The sequence below is a fragment of the Schistocerca nitens genome, chromosome 6, assembly GCF_023898315.1.
Source record: "Schistocerca nitens isolate TAMUIC-IGC-003100 chromosome 6, iqSchNite1.1, whole genome shotgun sequence".
Classification (NCBI taxonomy): Eukaryota; Metazoa; Arthropoda; class Insecta; order Orthoptera; family Acrididae; genus Schistocerca; species Schistocerca nitens.
Genome location: NC_064619.1, coordinates 141,213,060 through 141,232,372, shown reverse-complemented (window position 1 = coordinate 141,232,372; position 19,313 = coordinate 141,213,060).

Here is a 19,313-nt window from a genome sequence, read left to right as displayed (position 1 = left end):
TGTATGTAAGTTATTTGCTCTGTTAACTGTATTATTTACAATTTGAAAGGGATAAATTTATTTAGGGGTTAAGAATAACTGTAAATATGGGCTTACATTTAATGTTTATGTATGACAACACACCTACTGCTGGGAGAAAATGTATGGGGCAGAAAATTGTACAGAGATTTTAATTTAAAGCTGTGGGTTTGTGCAGATTGTATAATCATTGAAAATATTAGTTGTTTGCTGAGTTTAATGAATTCTGATAGCCCAGAAGCCATGTTTTCATGTGAGAACGTCGAAGATATATTAGAACTTCCTAACTGAAACGAGTGGATTTTGCCAGAACTGTAAGTCAGTTTCTGCATTGCTACTTGTCTGGTGATTATATCGATTCCTATAGGGACAGCGTTCACAGCCTTAATGTTTGGGATTTGCGGTGTTTTTTGTTTAGCGGGAACTACACTACAGTCGTATTTTCACAGTGTAAACAGTTCCATCCTGATGGCAGACTGCAAACCTACATATATGTGGGCACAAAACGTGGCTGTTGGAGCCACGGAATCGATGGAGTCGTCTGAGGAACGAACGGTACCAGGAACCAGCCCTAGAACAGCGAAATCATGAAGTTAAGTCATATGAATATTCAACGAAACGATGTTATAACATATTAAATGAAGTTTAATTCAACCAGTAAAATAAGTGAGGGCCACCTGAAATTGTTTATTAATTTTATTTCAGGTCATACTCACTATTAAATTCTAATGCGTAAAAATAAGTGCAACATCCAAGAGACTAAATTTTCATCTCTTTCAAAATATATTTTTGTTTCATGCTTGACTTCTTGTGTTCTTTTTTTATCCAATATTTAATTAGATATCAGATATCATGATCATCTCCAATTCCAATGTTAAATTGTTTAAACTGTCCAGTGAAGTTCATAGCCGGTTCATACACCACCAGAGTTGCTCACAATATTGTTCTGACCCTAATGAAAGGTACGTTATGTTATATGTTTAATTAAGTTGAATTTTTATGCTACTTTATGTGTCAGTTAGCAACGTAAGTGCCATATAAAATGTAGTGAGCCAAGGCCGGCTAGGTTGGCCGTAGAATGTAACCAGCAAGCCGCCCTGCCACTGGGTGGCGAGATGGGGTGGTTTCCCCCAGGACCTTGGGGTTGGGGCAGTAAGTTCGTCATTTGGACGGCGAGTGTGAAGGAGACAATGGCACTAAACATGGCGGCTGTCGTAAAATGGTGGACAATGGCCACTTCAACGATTTCAAAATTTCGATGAGTGACTACACCTCCGCCATGCCTGAAAAAACTGGATTCCCGTCCACCACTATTTCTGCAATCAGTGCCCTCGTCTGCTTTGTCACGCGCCCTTGAAGTTACATTTAACTAAATTAAAATAGCTCGTACTAGCTTTATTTCTTGTTAAAAAAACCTAAACGTGTGTGATTTCTGAGCAGTAAGTAAGGTTTTAGTCGAAATGTGGATAAAATTTCCGATTCAGGTAAAATTGTAAGATGACTCCAAACATTTTTGTCTAGCAACGGTAACTTCTCGTTGCTCGCAAAATGGACCTAAATCAATGCAGTCTGAGCAAGTACTATCTGAAAATCATGGAATAAACTTCGAAATTTGTGAAGGTTAGCTAATAGAAATGGTGGCTTGCGCTGTTTTAAGCACACAGTCACAGCCTGAGAAACTAGTCCACTACGGTCGAGAATATTTTTAAGAAATGATGTGTTACAAGTAATGAACACAACTAGTTCAATAATAATAATGATAAAAGAAACACTTTGAGTGCGAGGTCGCAAGTCCAATCTTAAGAACCACTCATTTGAAACTGTTGTGTTAACTATTATTGCAGGAAAAATATTACCTGCTAATGACTCACCATTTTGCATCAGGGGGGCGATAGTAAATGAGTGTCCGGGAGGTGCACAAACCACTTCACAAAATGGACGTCGATAACATTCAAGAAATGTTCAAAACAAACCATTAGCTTTCACCATGAATACCGAATGAAAAATGGTGCGCCACAGTAATCACAAACGTTCGCACACCAAGATCGAAGGCAGACTCCTTGGGAGTTACAAATTGTGCAGGACGTTCAGTTAGAGATCCACGCTTATGGAATGCAAAGAGAATCATATTGGCGTAACGGGGGAACGAGGACCGATGGAATGTGATGACGTGCAACCAGAGAGCAACAATCTGTTTTGGAGCTTATCATGAAGCTGGCTACCCTTTCAGGCCGTAGCTGCGTATAGAGCGATTACATATTTTATAGGGACGGAAAAGAAACAGGCATCCAGAAGCTGAATTTGTCCAGTGGTTTGAACTCTAATGCCCCACATTTTTCTAGAGGTATAGTTTGCTGTAAAGGAGTATGATTTTTAAACACGAAACAGGCATCAAGCAAAGGCAAATTTTTTTGACTAGCTATTTGCCAAGCTCATGCCATAGTTGTAGTTCTCTTACGCTAATATTCCTATTCTTGCTTGCTGTGACGCAAATATTCCCCACTGTCCTCGCAAGATCACGCACACGAGAAAGAATCGTAAGGGCAGAGCACGTTCAACTTTTCGCAGCCTAATAAATAAAGCCCGTTCAATTTATCACCCAGATTAATAGTCGGCATAATTTATACGATTGCGTTAAGGCATAGACACGACTCCCTTGGTACCACTTGTTTCCAGGATTCCTGTCATACGCATATTCTCTTCAAACTCCGAGTAGTCGAGGTTGAAAACAAATCCCTTATTGAACGATGGGATAAGTTTCTTTACCTAATCTATAAAATTTTCGGGCCGGTTTTGCAGGTTTCCGTGCACCGTCAGATTGACGCTTTATTTGAAATTTCCTTATCTTACGTTTTCCAGTTCTTCAGCACTGTTCGAAGATAAGCAACCATCCACTGCTTCCCTTGAAAGTACTGTAATCAATGTCGCCCTCAATTTGACGTGCATAGTCCGCAGCTCGTGGTCGTGCGGTAGCGTCCTCGCTTCCCACGCCCGGGTTCCCGGGTTCGATTCCCGGCGGGGTCAGGGATTTTCTCTGCCTCGTGATGACTGGGTGTTGTGTGATGTCCTTAGGTTAGTTAGGTTTAAGTAGTTCTAAGTTCTAGGGGACTGATGACCATAGATGTTAAGTCCCATAGTGCTCAGAGCCATTTTTGACGTGCATAACGTAATAGTCATTATCATCCACTCCCTGTAAATTGCATCGAGCATCTCTGAAACGCGCAAACACCAGTTTCTGTAACCAGTGCGCTTTGTCCTCCCTTGAATATCCGCAGTTTTTCTTATGCACTGCACGGTTATATTGCTGAGAACTTATTCGGAATCTGTTCGCAATTGTTGTTTTACTATGCTGCGTACGATCTTCCATGTACGTAATTACGTTTCGTACTCATTCCTTGGACAACGACTGTCCTTTACTACGTTTCACTGGAGACTGGATTCGTGGCTCTCTCTCCGACAAGGACGATGAGCTACATACCAAAAAATGGTTCAAATGGCTCTGAGCACTATGGGACTTAAAATCTGAGGTCATTAGTCCCCTAGAACTTAGAACTACTTAAACCTAACTAACCTAAGGACATCACATACATCCATGCCCGAAGCAGGATTCGAACCTGCGACCGTAGCGGTCGCGCGGTTCAGAACTGAAGCGCCTAGAGCCACTTGGACACACCGGCCGGCGAGCTACATACCTCGACATCTGTTTCGTTATCGCTTTCACTTGTTAAGCACGTATCGTCATCACTGTACTTCTCATGCAGATTGTCCGCACAGTCGAGCGTATACGACACCAGACATTCCACTGACTTATCTTGCAGATTTCTAAAATTTCATCTGACACTCGTTTCTCACTCTGCGAAATTCCTAGGGTTTCTAACGAAATTTCAACTTTCGGCAACTGTTGTTATACGGTAGATAGAATGCAATGTTTGTTTTGTTTATCGTTGCCACTACTCTGTTTTGTATCAACACCACTGGCGCTGTAGCACAGTTGTGAGTTATTCCTCGGCAAAGCAGCTTCATAGCCTCATGCTTGCTCACCATTGGATACCTCCAGCCCCGCCCTATGTTGCCACTGGCAGCCAATATTGTGCTTGTATGGTAGACAATATGTGGAGCGCCGAATACTTCGCACGCAAGGGGTTCCTTGTTGTTACACTGTCAGCAACAAATAAAGTTTTAGTCGAAATATCGATAATCTTTTCGATGAAGATAGTATAGAACGGTGACCCAAAACATTTTCGTCTACCGTCGATAACTTTTCGTTGCTCGCAAACAGAACGTGAATCAATGCAATTACTGTAGATCAGGTACCATTTGAGGATTATGGAGTAAATGTTACCTAATAGAAATGGTGACTAACACTGAAGTTGTGTATTTTATTTTCATTCTAGGCACACTATCACATCATCAAACACCGCTCCAGTATGGACGAAAAAAATTGTGTGATACAAGCAATTAACACAAGTAGTTCAACAATAGTAATGCAGCTTTACAAGACAGTAAAATAATTTGTCGCCATTTCATTTGTATAGCGTTTTACTGAAACTTAATCTTTACAAAGTTTTCATTGGAATTTTGTTTTCACAGTGCCATCATTGACATTCTATTTTGGAGTGTTTTCACTGACCTTTAAATAAAATAATCCTAATATATAGTTGTCTAGTAACTTTACCTGTCTGCTCTGAAGATTTAGATTTACATAAGTGATTTATTCTGCAGGTGAAATAATGCTTGAGGTGCAGATTTATGTTGCCCCAGATTCATTTACTTTGTGAAGATAGTCACAGTTCAGTGGTAAGAAATTTCTCGGGTAGTGCAGAGAAAATTTCTTGCTTGAGATAATTTCACAAATTCTCATAAGTAGTTATATGTAGGGCCAGAGCCAATTTTCTTACTTAATGATTATATTGTGATACTTTACCATTAGTTTGAAGTTCCAAAAGCTTCTTTCTGAAGTCCGTCACATTTTCACTATTTAACATATCAGTGACAGATTTAAATAGGATTTTTTTCAAACCAGCAACTCAAGTTTTTAACTGCACTATTCTTCTTTTGTGTCGCACACTAAGCTGTTTTATATTTTCTTCAATAGAACATTCTCTGCTTGTACTCTGTCATATTCTACCTTCGGCTGTTTTTGGACTTGGGAGACACTAACAGTGACAGTCATTAAGAGGTGTACTAGGCACTAAAAGTATGGAGTTTGGCTGCAAGATTGTAATAATAATTTAGTTGCGTTAGGAACAGAAATTATATCATCCGTCAGTGTCTCCAGACTTAATCGAAAGCAAGAATTGACGAGCCTGATTTTAACTCGTTGTGCTCCTCTGAATGACCTGACCGTCGTGGAGATGGTGACCTGGTTGCCGCAGTGTCTTCCGAATAAGCGCTGTGTCTTCCTTGTTTGCCGCTCTGCGAAATTTTGGGCCCCTTAGTAGTTCTCTGAAATTGAGTAGTAAGTCACAGATTCATAGAATCGAAAATCCAAGCACAGCGGAGCTATCATGTGTGTATTGAGTCTTTATTATAAATTATATTATAAAAAGTACAGAAGTTACGTCAGTACTGGAAATATGTAATATTACACCAAAATTAATAAATTAGTAACTGTCAAAATCTTGCCCAAACTCTTACGGGAATCGCCAAAGCGTGCGCGAGTAATGAGTGGGTGGGACAATGTCTATAAGGTACAATACATATGTAGAATTGTGGACAGTTGGGAGTGTGAGTCTCACGGGAAGCGTGCAAGGGATAAGTCCCTGCAGTCGCGCTATTCATCCGTGTCCTCGGTGGCTCAGATGGACAGTCGGCTTTCAGCCGTGTTACCGTGCGGACGGGCTCGGCGCGCCGGGCAGTGCTCCGCAGGTGTTGTTGTTTACCCGCTAGCGCGCGGTCGCGTCGTTGTATTGCCGTATAGTACCTGTACCGACCCGACATGGCGTTCTCATATCGAAAAGCTACAATCAAACTAACGTTCAACGCATCGTACACGAGACCGAAGGCCCATGAAATTGAACGGTTTCTACGAGACATCATGCACATAGAACCACAAGAACTGATAGGCATTCATCTGTCTATTGTAACCAGCACAGTGTACCTCAAACTGTTTGACGAAGCAGCCTGCGACAGATTACTCCAACGATCTGCAAACGGCTTTCGCTTCTGTCACGCAGACGGTAACGTGAGCGTGGTAGGAGTTGACCATGCTGGTCTGGGGGTGCGTACCGTGCGCATCTTTGAACTACCGTTCGAAGTTCCTGCCAACCTAGTCGTTGATGCGCTGCGGCCATACGGCACAGTTCCGAGCCACACAGAGGAGAAATGGAACACATTCGAAACGTACCCTGTCCTTAACGGGGTACGACAAGTGCGCATAGAACTTAAGAAGCACGTTTCATCATATGTTTTCGTTGGTGGCTGCCGCGAAATTGTTATATATGATGGACAACCGAGGACCTGCTCGGGCTGCGGCCAGGAGGGCCATGTTAGAACTGAGTGTCTGCAGCGCCGCCTCGTTCAGGTGCCCCGCAGTGAACTTCCCCAACGATCCACTATGACCTCTCTCCCGCTAACATATATGGAGGCGGCACGACATGATGTGATGGATGATCAAAACCTGCTACCTCCTCAAGTCACTGCCAGCTCCGTTGGAGAGTCAGCGCCGTCGACGACGCCGCAGCCCAACGGTGCAGATGTTCCTACGGCCTCTGCCCACCGCAGCGTCGTGGGCACCCAGCCACCGTCACTGTCGGGATCAGACACAGGGGTTCCTAGCGACCGAGACTGTGTCGAGCCCCGCCCTCCAGTGGATGTCGAATCTCGGACCCGAAAGCAAAAATCACCCAAGCGACACAAGAAGAGGCAATTGTCAGCTGAAGAACAGGACAGGGATGTGAAGCCGGCGGAAGACATCGACTTCGTTGACTCGCCCACAATTGCAACGGACTCCAGTGGCATCATTCACCAGAAGGTGCCTGAAGACAAGGAACACTCTCCTAAATCTGGTGGCCCAGAAAACGAGGCGCACTGCGTCGACTCCAAAAATGTGGGCTCCTGTGAAAGCGACCAGCCCCCAATGACATCACAATTGTCTCTTGGTGATTGGGCAGACGATATGGAGGCAGATGATGCACAGCAAACATCGATATCTCCACCAGAGCCCATGGCTGACATTGAGCCCGGAGGGCTCTGCCAGTCAGGGACTCCTACGGCACAGTAATGCACAGCATGCCGATGGATGGCTGTGTGGTGTGTGGTGTGTGAGATCACTGTGGGATTGCACCGACACACTGCCTCCGCCACTTGATATGTCTCAGTCATACCGTGTGGGAACAGTCAATGTAAATGGTGTCCACTCCACTGTCAAGACCCGCATGTTACACGACATGATCAGAGCGGCAGACTTGGACATTGCTCTTCTCCAGGAGGTCCGTCCCGAGCTGTGTTTAGACCTATATGGCTACACCACGTACAGCCTACCCGTAGGTGATGGCGCAGGAGGAACGGCCATCCTTCTCCGAGATGGCATAGACGCGACGGACGCGGCGTACTTGCCGAACGGGCGAGGCATCGCACTCACACTTGGCGCAGTCCGCCTCATTAACGTCTACACTCCGCACCGTGGTGACAGGCATGTTTTCTATTCGGAGGAGGTAGCCCCACTTTTGCTAGGAAATATGGACCATTACATAGTGGGCGGCGATTTTAACAGTGTTCTGCGGCCCGAGGACCAGATTCCGCATTACGTCCCATGCCCGGCTCTACAAGCATTGATACGTGACCTCGCGCTCCACGACACATGGCTCTTACATCATGGGACCCAGAGTGGATATACGCACTTTACCAGCCATTCTGCCAGTCGTCTGGACCGGATATACGTCTCGCGTGCCCTCCGCACAGCAACCCGTGATGCAGAACTCTGGCCGACGGCCTTCACGGACCATCTCGCGTACATCTGCACTGTCACCTTGCCCCGGCAACTCACAAGACGCAGCAGAGGCCCGTGGACGCTGAACGTCTCCCTCCTTCGCGAGGAAGCGTGTCGGCGAGCAGTCACTGACACGTGGCGTCGATGTATCAGGCGCCTGCCTATGTATGCTTCCACGTTGCTGTGGTGGCTGGGATGTGTCAAACCTGCACTCCGAAAGACCTTGATGGCCTACGGGCGTGACAAATCGAACTGGCAAAGGGCAACATCGGAATTTTACTATACAGCGTTACGTGAGCTGGCGACGCAACCGCCGTCTCCCGAACGTCAGATGTCCGTACAACGCATCAAAGCTCGTCTACTTCGCATCAGGACAGAGCAGCTAGAAGGTGTCCGCATCCGTGCGCGAGTGCAAGACTGTATCCCCAACGAAACAGCGTCAGTGCATCACATTGTGCGCGAGAGGCGCCACCGCAAACGTCAGTTCATTACGGCGGTAAACACGGAGGACGGCGGGCGCGCAGTGACACAAACGGACATTGCGCACACGTTCGCCAGACACTATGGGACCTTGTACATGGAAGATCCGCGAAATGTACGTGATTATGACGAGCTATTGCACGATTTTCCCGCCCCTCGGGACGTGGCACCCGATGATAGTCTGCTGTTGCCCATTACACCCGACAAGCTGACATCGGCCTTGGCACGTCGAGCAGCGAACAAGTCGCCTGGACCGGACGGTTTACCCCTGGAATTCTACCGGACTTTTTACCACCTTATGGGTGACAAGGGGCTCCAAATGTTTCAAGACCTGATCCGCCATGATTTCACTGTCCCCACAGAATTCACAGAAGGCATCTTGATCCCAGTTCCGAAACCGAATGGTGGTTGTAGGTGCCAGGATTTTCGCCCACTCACACTCCTCAACAACGACTACAAGATCTTCGCCCGTATCCTCCACGCGCGTCTCCACACCGCTATCGGGAAAGCTATCCACACCGATCAGACATGTTTAGGTGGTGTCAGCAACATTCATACGGCGTTAGGAGCATACCGCGACGTAATTGCTTTGACGGCGGCCTGCAAAATACGAGGCGCCCTTGTCGCCGTAGATTTTGACCACGCATTCGACCGCGTCGACCACGGCTTCTTACGCGCAGTTTTGCAACACATGGGCCTCTCTCCGGAGTCTGCACAGGTGGTCCTTCGACTGGTCCACGGAGCGCGCTCCCGCATGATGGTCAACGGTTATCAGTCTGGTCACATTGTTGTTGGACGGTCAGTGCGATAAGGGTGCCTCCTGTCGGGCATATTATTTGCTGCAGCGCTTGAACCAGCTTTACATGGTCTACGGCTGCGATTAACTGGTATCTCCTTGCGGGACGTGACCTTTTGTTGTGGTGCATTCGCCGATGACGTGGTGTTCCTGGCCAGATCAGAGGATGAAATGCATATGGCGCTACAGTGGCTACGCCAGTACGGGGCGGTCGCTGGGAGCGTCATCAACGTGAAGAAGACAAAATACATGGATGTCGGAGGGGGGATTTCCCATACAACGGCGGTGCCCTTTGACAAGGTGCCCGTACTCAAGTGTTTAGGAGTGCAGTTCTATAGCAATGTCCGCCGCACGGCGGCGGCTACGTACCGCCGGCTCCTACACCAGACACGTGCTCTGCTGCAGGACAACAAACTGCGTCGCTTGGATATGCTCCTCCGAACACGTTATGTCAACACCTATCTTGTCTCAAAACTGAACTATTTGGCACATATCTTTCCCTTGACAGCTACGATGGCCGACAGATTTCAAGCAGCATATGGACATTTCGTAAGCACCGGTCTGGTTTTTAAAGTCCGATACGCCACCCTGACACTGCCGCAGCGGGCGGGTGGTTTCTGTTTAATTCACGTATATAACCGTGCGCGATCGCTTTATCTCAACACTATGCGTCGCACTTGGACCTCTGCCCACGCCACTCTGCCGGGCACCCTGATGGCGGAAGTGGCACCACACTCTCTGCATCCCCCGGTTTCTGTAGGACACATTTCACCGGCACTCACCCACATCAGAGAGTTCTTTATTGACTTCAGCTACTTACGGTCAGAACTTCCGACGACACGGAAGCCCAGCACAAACGACTATTATCGCCTCTATCAACAGCGGCAACCTGTAAATACGGTCACCCACAGACATCCTGAAGTTGCTTGGAACACGGTGTGGCGAGCGGTACACACGTCTTTTCTACCTACGACGGTGCGTTCATTGTGGTACGTGGTTGTGAATGGGAAGTTTGCTACTCGTCAGAGGTTACATTCCATACATCTGACGGACGACCCCTTGTGTCCGACATGCTCAGTCGCTGACTCGGATGCACACCGTCTGACGTGTGCCACGACCAGCGAGTGCTGGCTACTGACGCAGCGAATGCTGGCATTACTCTTGCGGCGATTGCCGGAGTCTTATCTCCCCTGATGACGTATTGCGCCCCAACCGCGTATACTTTCCATCAACCAGGAGGAACGCCGTTAACTGGCTAAAAGGCGTGGCCGTTTACTACATATTTTGCGATGCTCCCAAAGGCACACTCGACTTTTGGTCCCTATTGATGACGACACATGCAGCTTTCAGCCGCCACCCGAAGTAAAGAACTCGTTTCGCAAATTATTTAGGTTCATTATTTGCGGATCCTCCTGCTCACTGGGGCGTTCCGGGTATGAGACGCTGAAAATTAAGAAGAATCCTGGAGCATATTGATCCTCTACGGACGGAATAGGGGGGAACCCCTCCCAACAGACGAGAAGACGACTCGGACGCTCGGCTACGGCAGTTGTAGGATCTTTCTTTGTAATGAAACAAAAATAAATCTATAATACAAAAAAAGAAATGTCATAAAAATTGAAGAAATAAATAAATAAAGCGACATCCAAAAACCCAATACATCCTCTTCCTGATCCTTCGATCCTCGAACTCGAACACGTTGCTTGGACGTGGCGGCGGGATGGCCAGACTTCCGGTGTCGACCCCTGCCCTACCCGTCGTCCTGCTCCTGCAGCGGTTCAAAAAAAAAAAAATGGATAGAGCGTCTGCAATATAAGCAGGAGACCCCGGGTTCGAGTCCCGGTCGGGGCACACATTTTTAGCTGTCCACATAGAGGTATATCAGCAACACCTGTCGGCAGCTTAGGTTGTCAGTTAGTCATCATTTATTCCAGGGAAAAGCTGCACGGTCATCAACAGTAACTGTTCTTTCGAGAACAAGTTACTGTCTTCGCACATCTCCAATAAATTTTAAAAAATTCAAAGCCTAACTGATTTTCTTCTGGAACATTGTTCAAAATGTTGCAGTTTGCTGCTGACATTAGATAGCTCCAGTGTACCATTACTTCGTGTTTCATAATCTAAGCCCAGTCGCCTTTCAAAGAGCTTTATATTACTAGCGGCTCATTCTTTTTTTTTTTTTCGAGAGAAGGTCGTATAAGCTTCATAAACTACTGAAGCAAATGCAAGTCCGTTTAACCTCTTTACTCCAATCTGTAGGAAGAGCAAGCCAGATAGAAATGAACCACTTACTGGAGTGTCAGTGATTTAGACAGTGCTGAAATCTCTCAGCTATTGAAGTAAATTTGCATTCTTCAAGAATTTCTAACGTCAGAGTTTCTTGAACCATACTCAGCGTTCACGGATTAGTTGCTAGTTCCACATCTACATATCTACATATATACTCCGCTAGCCACCAATCGGTGTCTGGCGGAGGGCACAATGTGCGCCAAAGTCATATTTCCCCCCTCTGTTCCACTCGCGGATCGCTTGAGGCAAAAACGATTGTCTGAACGCCTCAGTACGAGCTCTAATTTCCCTTATCTTTGAATGGTGATCATTGCGCAATTTGAAAGTCGGTGGTAATAACATATGCTCTACATCCTCGGCGAAGATCGGATTTCGCGATTTAGTGAGCAGCCCCTTCCGTTTAGCCCGTCGTCTATCTGCAAGTGTATCCCACTTCAATCTTTCTATGATATATGTAACGCTCTCGCGATGGCTGAAAGTATCAGTCACGACTCTTGCCGCTCCTCTTTGGACCTTTTCAATCTCTTGAATGAGACCCATCTGGTAAGGGTCCCATACAGTCAACCATACTCTAAGACTGGACGAACTAACGTATTGTAAACAATTTCCTTTGTTGAAGGACTCCATCGCTTCAGGATTTTACCAATAAACCGCAATCTAGAGTTCACCTTGCTCGTTACTTGTGTAATCTGATCATTCCATTTGAGATCATTTCGAACAGTCATACCCAGATACTTGACGGATATTACCGCTTCCAAAGACTGGGCATTTGTTTTGTACTCGTACATTAATGGGGATTTTCGCCTTGTTATACGCAGCAGGTTACACTTACCAACATTGAGAGATGACTGCTAGTCATTACACCACGCATTTATTTTCTGCAAATCCTGGACTACAGCATCATCGGCAAACAGTGTAATGCCGCTCTCAGTACCATCAACCAGATCGTTTATGTAAATCGTAAAAAGCAGCGGACCTATTACGCTGCCCTGGGGCACACCTGAAGTTACACTTGTTTCTGTTGAAGTCTCCCCATTCAGGACGACATACTGCTCTGTGTCTGTTAGAAAACGTTCTATCCAACCGCATATGTCATCGGATAGAGCGTAAGCGCACACTTTTTGGAGCAAGCGACAGTGTGCAACAAAGTCGAACGCCCTACGAAAGCCGAGGAGTATGGCATCAACCTGGGAGCCGGTGTCTAGATCCTGTTGTATATCATCCACAAAGAGGGCCAGCTGTGTCTCGCATGACCGCTGTTTACTAAAACCGTGCTGGTTTCTGCAGATGAGCTTCTCAGAGCCTAGAAAGGTCATTATGTCTTATCACAAAATATGTTCCGCTATTCTACAACAAATCTATCTCAGAGAAATTGACCGGTAATTATGTGCATCCGATTTCCTACCCTTTTTATAGATTTCTATGACCAGGCCTTCTTCCAGGCCCGTGAAACTTTCTGCTGTTCCACTGTTCTCTGATAGATGATGGACAAGAATGGTGTTATATTTGTAGCATAGTCAACATATAATCTTACGGGGATACTGTCTGGGCCAGACGCCTTACTGGCGTCTAAGGATCTTAACTGTTTTACAATCCCAGATACACTAAACACTATGTCAGCCACCCTTGCGTTTGTTCGATAATTGAAAGGGGGAATGGTGCTGCAGTCTTCTACCGTAAACGAGTTTTTGAAAGCTAGGTTTAGCATTTCGGCCTTCTGTTTATCATCATCCGTTGCATTACACGTACTGTCAGCAAGAGAAGGTATTGAATTTTTGTTGCGTTCTTGTAGGAGCGGTAAAGCTGTTGATGTGACTGCTGTTCTTCTTTCCCTGAAATCAGAGTATGGGCTTTTGTGGTAGCTACAGTGAAGGGAATGTGGGTCCCAGTCAGTAATGTTGAGAATAAGAGATCGTTTTCAACATATTGTAATATAAAGTCTGACAGGAGAACAGCTCTGAGTACCAGTAATATGGGAGTCGTGGAATCCATGTCTTTCTCAGACTGATTGCAGGTCCTACTTACACTGAGGTGACAAAAGCCATGGGACACCTCCTAATATAGTATGTTAAAAGATGACGAAATTCCTCCAGCTGTATTAAGGCGTTGGTTTTATTGACAACTAGTTTCGATGTTGTTACAAAATCATCTTCGGGCCCTAAATACGACATTCGATACATAAAGAACCAATGCAACAACAGTAATTTATTAGTTATTATGCAAAACAATTCTATTATAACCATTTACATAATGGATAATTTTAATGAAACTGGCCGCGCGGGATTGGCCGAGCGGTCTTAGGCGCTGCAATCATGGACTGTGCGGCTGGTCCCGGCGGAGGTTCGAGTCCTCCCTCGGGCATGGGTGTGTGTGTTTGTCCTTAGGATAATTTAGGTTAAGTCGTGTGTAAGCTTAGGGAATGATGACCTTAGCAGTTAAGTCCCATAAGATATCACACACACATTTTTAATGAAACTAATCATATTTTTGGTCATTTCCCCTTAAAATGCCATCACTCTGGACATTAGCTATTTACGTGGTATCACTAAATACAAATGAAGCTCTATATGCACAATCGTTTTACTATGGATTAGATGAGTTACTTATAAAATGTTATCTACTTCGACGACCTACACGTGGTAATAACGAAGCACAACCGTTTCTCCGTTATCTATTTAGACGTCCTACGCGTAATAACAACGAAACACGACCGTTTCTCCGTCCGCTTACCACGTGTTACTGTTACATCGCTTTTAGAATGACGTAGCTTCCTTTTAGGTTTAATTTCAACTTGAATTGTTTACGTGTAGAGATTGTTCTGTTTAGTAATGATTACAAGTTAATAGTTCACGCGTTTATACCCGGATTAGACCTACGCTGGAGTGCAATATGTTGTCACTTCGATGGGTAACTTGCCCTCCTTTGACAGATTTTATACTTGGTACATTATCAACTTCCGTTATTAGAGTCAGTTTATCTTAATCAGTAAATTGATCTTATAGTCAAAATAATTGTGCTTCCAACTTTCATGCTCATTTCTCGTAAATCAGTCGGTAGCCGATATGCCTTAACTACCAATTCTATACAACTGAATTCTAAAGATAAGTAAAACGAATGAGTCCCCATGTTGTAGTAGTGATTGATCCAGTAGACTATTTGCCCATAGTAAATAGAAATTAAGCGCATCATTGGTCGTAATTAACTCGAATTGACACTCGACGAGATCACATACTTAATACAAGAGTTACACATCGTGTATTTTACTCAGTGACTGTGTTTGTGTGTATTTATTAGAGCAACAACAAATAGGTTACATATATGACCGTTTATTTCAACTGACATTACCTAGAACGCTTCTGTTCAGAGCACTGCCATGTACCTGATCGTACTTTTGACCATGTGAACTTACTGGAATTGATTATTTTAGACCATGGTCCTAGCCTTCGATGAGACACCGATATAGAAACTATTTCTTCAACGTGTTAACTTATACTTTTATTGGAATGAATAGTTTTTTTTAATTGATTGACATTTATTTTACACTATAGACTACCTTGTATCAACTGGGTTTCAGACCATTTTTTCGGTTCCTTAGCATTTCTTTCGTGGTGTTAGGAACGAAGTTGTCTAAGTACATTACTCCACTGTTACTATAGTACAACGACAGTACAGAATTTTGCAAACGTAACTCTAGTCAAATGGTTCAAATGGCTCTGAGCACTATGGGACTCAACTGCTGTGGTCATAAGTCCCCTAGAACTTAGAACTACTTAAACCTAACTAACCTAAGGACAGCACACAACACCCAGCCATCACGAGGCAGAGAAAATCCCTGACCCCGCCGGGAATCGAACCCGGGAACCCGGGCGTGGGAAGCGAGAACGCTACCGCACGACCACGAGATGCGGGCGTAACTCTAGTCTACCTTGCCCACCGTTCACTACTAGTAAACAATGAAGTTTACCTAACATATGTCTGATTGGCAATGCGTATGTTCTCCTTTTTATAGTTCATTATTTAAAAAAAAGAACACTGTTTCACGCCTATATTATTATCTATTAGAATAACGGCTTCTCGCTTAAGCTATTATATACTCCCATTTTTAATACCTGATATTAACCTACAATAAAACGATTGTGCATATACAGCTTCATTTGTATTTAGTGATACCACGTAAATAGCTAATGTCCAGAGTGATGGCATTTTAACGGAAATGACCAAAAATATAATTAGTTTCATTAAAATTATCCATTATGTAAATGGTTATAATAGAATTGTTTTGCATAATAACTCGTAAATTACTGTTGTTGCATTGGTTGTTTATGTATGGTATGTTGTATCTAGGGCCTGTAGATGATGTTGTAACAACATCGAAACTAGTTGCCAATGAAACGAACACCTTACTACAGCTGGAGGAATTTCGTCATTTTTTAGCATATAATATACTACCTGACGTCCCAAGTCGTCCGTTTCAATTATGGATATACGAAGACCTCCTAATATAGTGTCGGATTATCCTTTGCCCAGGGTAATGCAGCAACGTGACGTGGCATCGGCACAACCGGCCGTTGGAGGTTCCCTGCAGAAATATTGAGCCATTCTGCTTCTAGTGCTGTTCACAATTGCAGGCTTTTGTGCACAAGGTGCCCTCTCGAGTATGTTCCATAAATGGCCGATGGGATTCATATCGGGCTACCAGGGTGGCCAAATCATTCGCGCGAACTGTCCAGAAAGTTCTTCAAGCCAATCGTGAACAACTGTGTCCCGATGACATAGCGCATTGTCAGCTATAAGAATTCCATCTTAGTTTCGGACATGAGGTCCATGAATGGATGCGAATGGTCTCCAAGTAGCCGAACGCAACCATTTTCAGTCAATGATACCTTCAGTTGGTCCAGGGGACCCAGTCCATTCCGTGTGAACACAGCTCACACCATTATGGAGACACGAGTTTGCAGAGTGCTAGGTTGACAACTTGGGTGCATGGCTCCATGGGGTCTGTGCCACACTCGAAACCTACCATAAGCTCTTGTTGTTGTTGTTGTTGTTGTGGTCTTCAGTCTTGAGAATGGTTTGATGCAGCCCTCCATGCTACCCTATCCTGTGCAAGCTTCTTCATCTCCAAGTACTTACTGCAACCTACATCCTTCTGAATCTGCTTAGTGTATTCATCTCTTGGTCTCCCTCTACGATTTTTACACTCCACGCTGCCCTCCAATGCTAAATTTGTGATCTCTTGATGCCTCAGAACATGTCCTACCAACTGGTCCCTTCTTCTTGTCAAGTTGTGCCACAAACTCCTCTTCTCCCCAGTTCTATTCAATACCTTCTCATTAGTTATGTGATCTACTCATCTAATCTTCAGCATTCTTCTGCAGCACTACATTTCGCAAGCTTCTATTCTCTACTTGTCCAAACTAGTCATCGTCCATGTTTTACTTACATACATGGCTACACTCCTTACAAATACTTTCAGAAACGACTTCCTGACACTTAAATCTATACTCGATGTTAACAAATTTCTCTTCTTCAGAAATGCTTTCCTTGCCATTGCCAGTGTACATTTTATATCCTCTCTACTTCGACCATCATCAGTTATTTTGCTCCCCAAATAGCAAAACTCCATTACTACTTTAAGTGTCTCATTTCCTAATCTAATTGCCTCAGCATCACCCGACTTAATTCGACTACATTCCATTATCTTCATTTTGCTTTTGTTGGTGTTCATCTTATATCCTCCTTTCAAGACACTGTCCACTCCGTTCAACTGCTCTTCCAAGTCCTTTGCTGTCTCTGACACAATTAAAATGTCATTGGCGAACCTCAAAGTTTTTATTTCTTCTCCATCGATTTTAATACCTAATCCGAATTCTTTCCTTTACTGCTTCCTCAGTATACAGATTGAATAACATCGGGGACCGGCCACAACCATGTCTCGCTCCCTTCCAACCGCTGCTTCCCTTTCATGTCCCTCGACTCTTATAACTGCCATCTGGTTTCTGTACAAATTGTAAATAGCCTTTCGCTCCCTGTATTTTACCCCTGCCACCTTTAGAATTTGAAAGAGTATTCCAGTCAACATAAGCTCTTCCCAACTGAAATCGGGACTCATTCGACCAGGGCACGGTTTTCCAGTCGTTTAGGGTCCAAGCGACGTGGCTGGCGCTGTAAGTGATGTCATGCTGTTACCAAGGCGGTCGCATGAGTCATCTGCTGCCATAGGCCATTAACGCCGCACTGTCCTAGCAGGTACGTTCATCTTATATCCCACATTAATTTCTGCCATTACTTCACGCAGTTTTGCTTGTCTGTTAGCACTGACAACTCTACGCAACCAGAACTGCTCTCGGTCATTAAGTGAAGGCCGTCTGTGCTGGGTTGCCCGTGGTGAGAGATAATGTCTGACACAATGTGGATCTCGGAATATCGAATTCCATAACTGTTTCCGAAATGGAATGTCTCATGCATCTACCTCCAACTACCATTCTGCATTCAAAGACTTAATTCCCGTCGTGCGGCCATGATTATGTCGGAAAGTTTCTCGCATGAATCGCCTGAGCACACATGACAACTCCATCAATATTCTGCCCTTTTATACCTTATGTACTCGATACCACCGCCATCTGCGAATGTACAAGTCGCTATGTCATGACTTTCGTCACGTCAGTGTATTAAAGTGACAGGGTAAATGTTTTCCCAACGTTCGTGATTTGATGTGTGTGTTTTTATCAAATGTATAGGTTTCATGCTTTTTGGATTTATGGAAAAATAAAATACGTTTCCCTGCAAATATTGTAACAATGATTTTTGCTTTCGCTTTGGATACAGAAAAATGGAAATAAAACTTAGCAAAATAATTGAAGAAATGGTATAAAAATAGTGAAAATATGTAGAAATAGCTTTTTAAAACTGATGAAATCAGATGAAATTTTTCACCAAAATGCGAGTGCCTCTGTATTTGTCTCCCTTCTTGTCAAACAGAACAATCATAGCTTTGTTCTTTTTCATGGAATATTTTGCTTCACTGACGTGCATTTCAGGAAGCGTAACAGACATGCAGTTAGGTAAATCTGAACAACAACAAACCGTGAAAAACAGGTAATTCCAGGTGCTATGTACTGCACTCAGGTAACATAATGGACAGATGGCCGGAAAAAATTATTCCGGAACTCCTGTCAGTTTTCGCGGCTGCAGAATCAGTATTTCACGTTTATCGTGTTGCGGCACGTGTTAATTGCACGTATAAAAATGGTTTGAGATGAATTCCAAATATTTGGGATGCGGCCTATGGCAAATATTTTTTTGGCGAACCGACGTCGGAATGCGGCGGGCAGAGCATGCGGCAGCAAACCGCAGCGGGCGCGACCGCGGTGACAAAATCGCCAGCCGGAGGGGAAAAAACGCAACGAGCTGCGACGGGGTTGGGGGGGGGGGGCGGGGGCGGAGGAGAGGCCCCGTTGTAAAATTGACGCGGGTCGCGAATGTTTGGCGCGCTGCCTCCACCTCCGCCGCCACTGCAGCCGCCACCGCCGCCGTCGACGACGATGTGAGACTGCCACCCCCGCCGCCCCCGCGGCCGTTAATAATGCAGCGGCTTTAATTGATTTAGCCGGGACTCTCCCCCGGGTGCGGGCGCGCAACCCTCTGCGCCCGCTGAAAGGGAGCGCAGAGCGCAGTGCTAGGCTGCCGAGGGGAACGGGGAAGTACCGAGTGCCTGGGGGACTCCCCGCCCGCTGCCAGCGCACTCACCGCGACTGTAGCGCCGCGTCCGTGTGTAGCGGCCGGCGACTCGCCGACAAA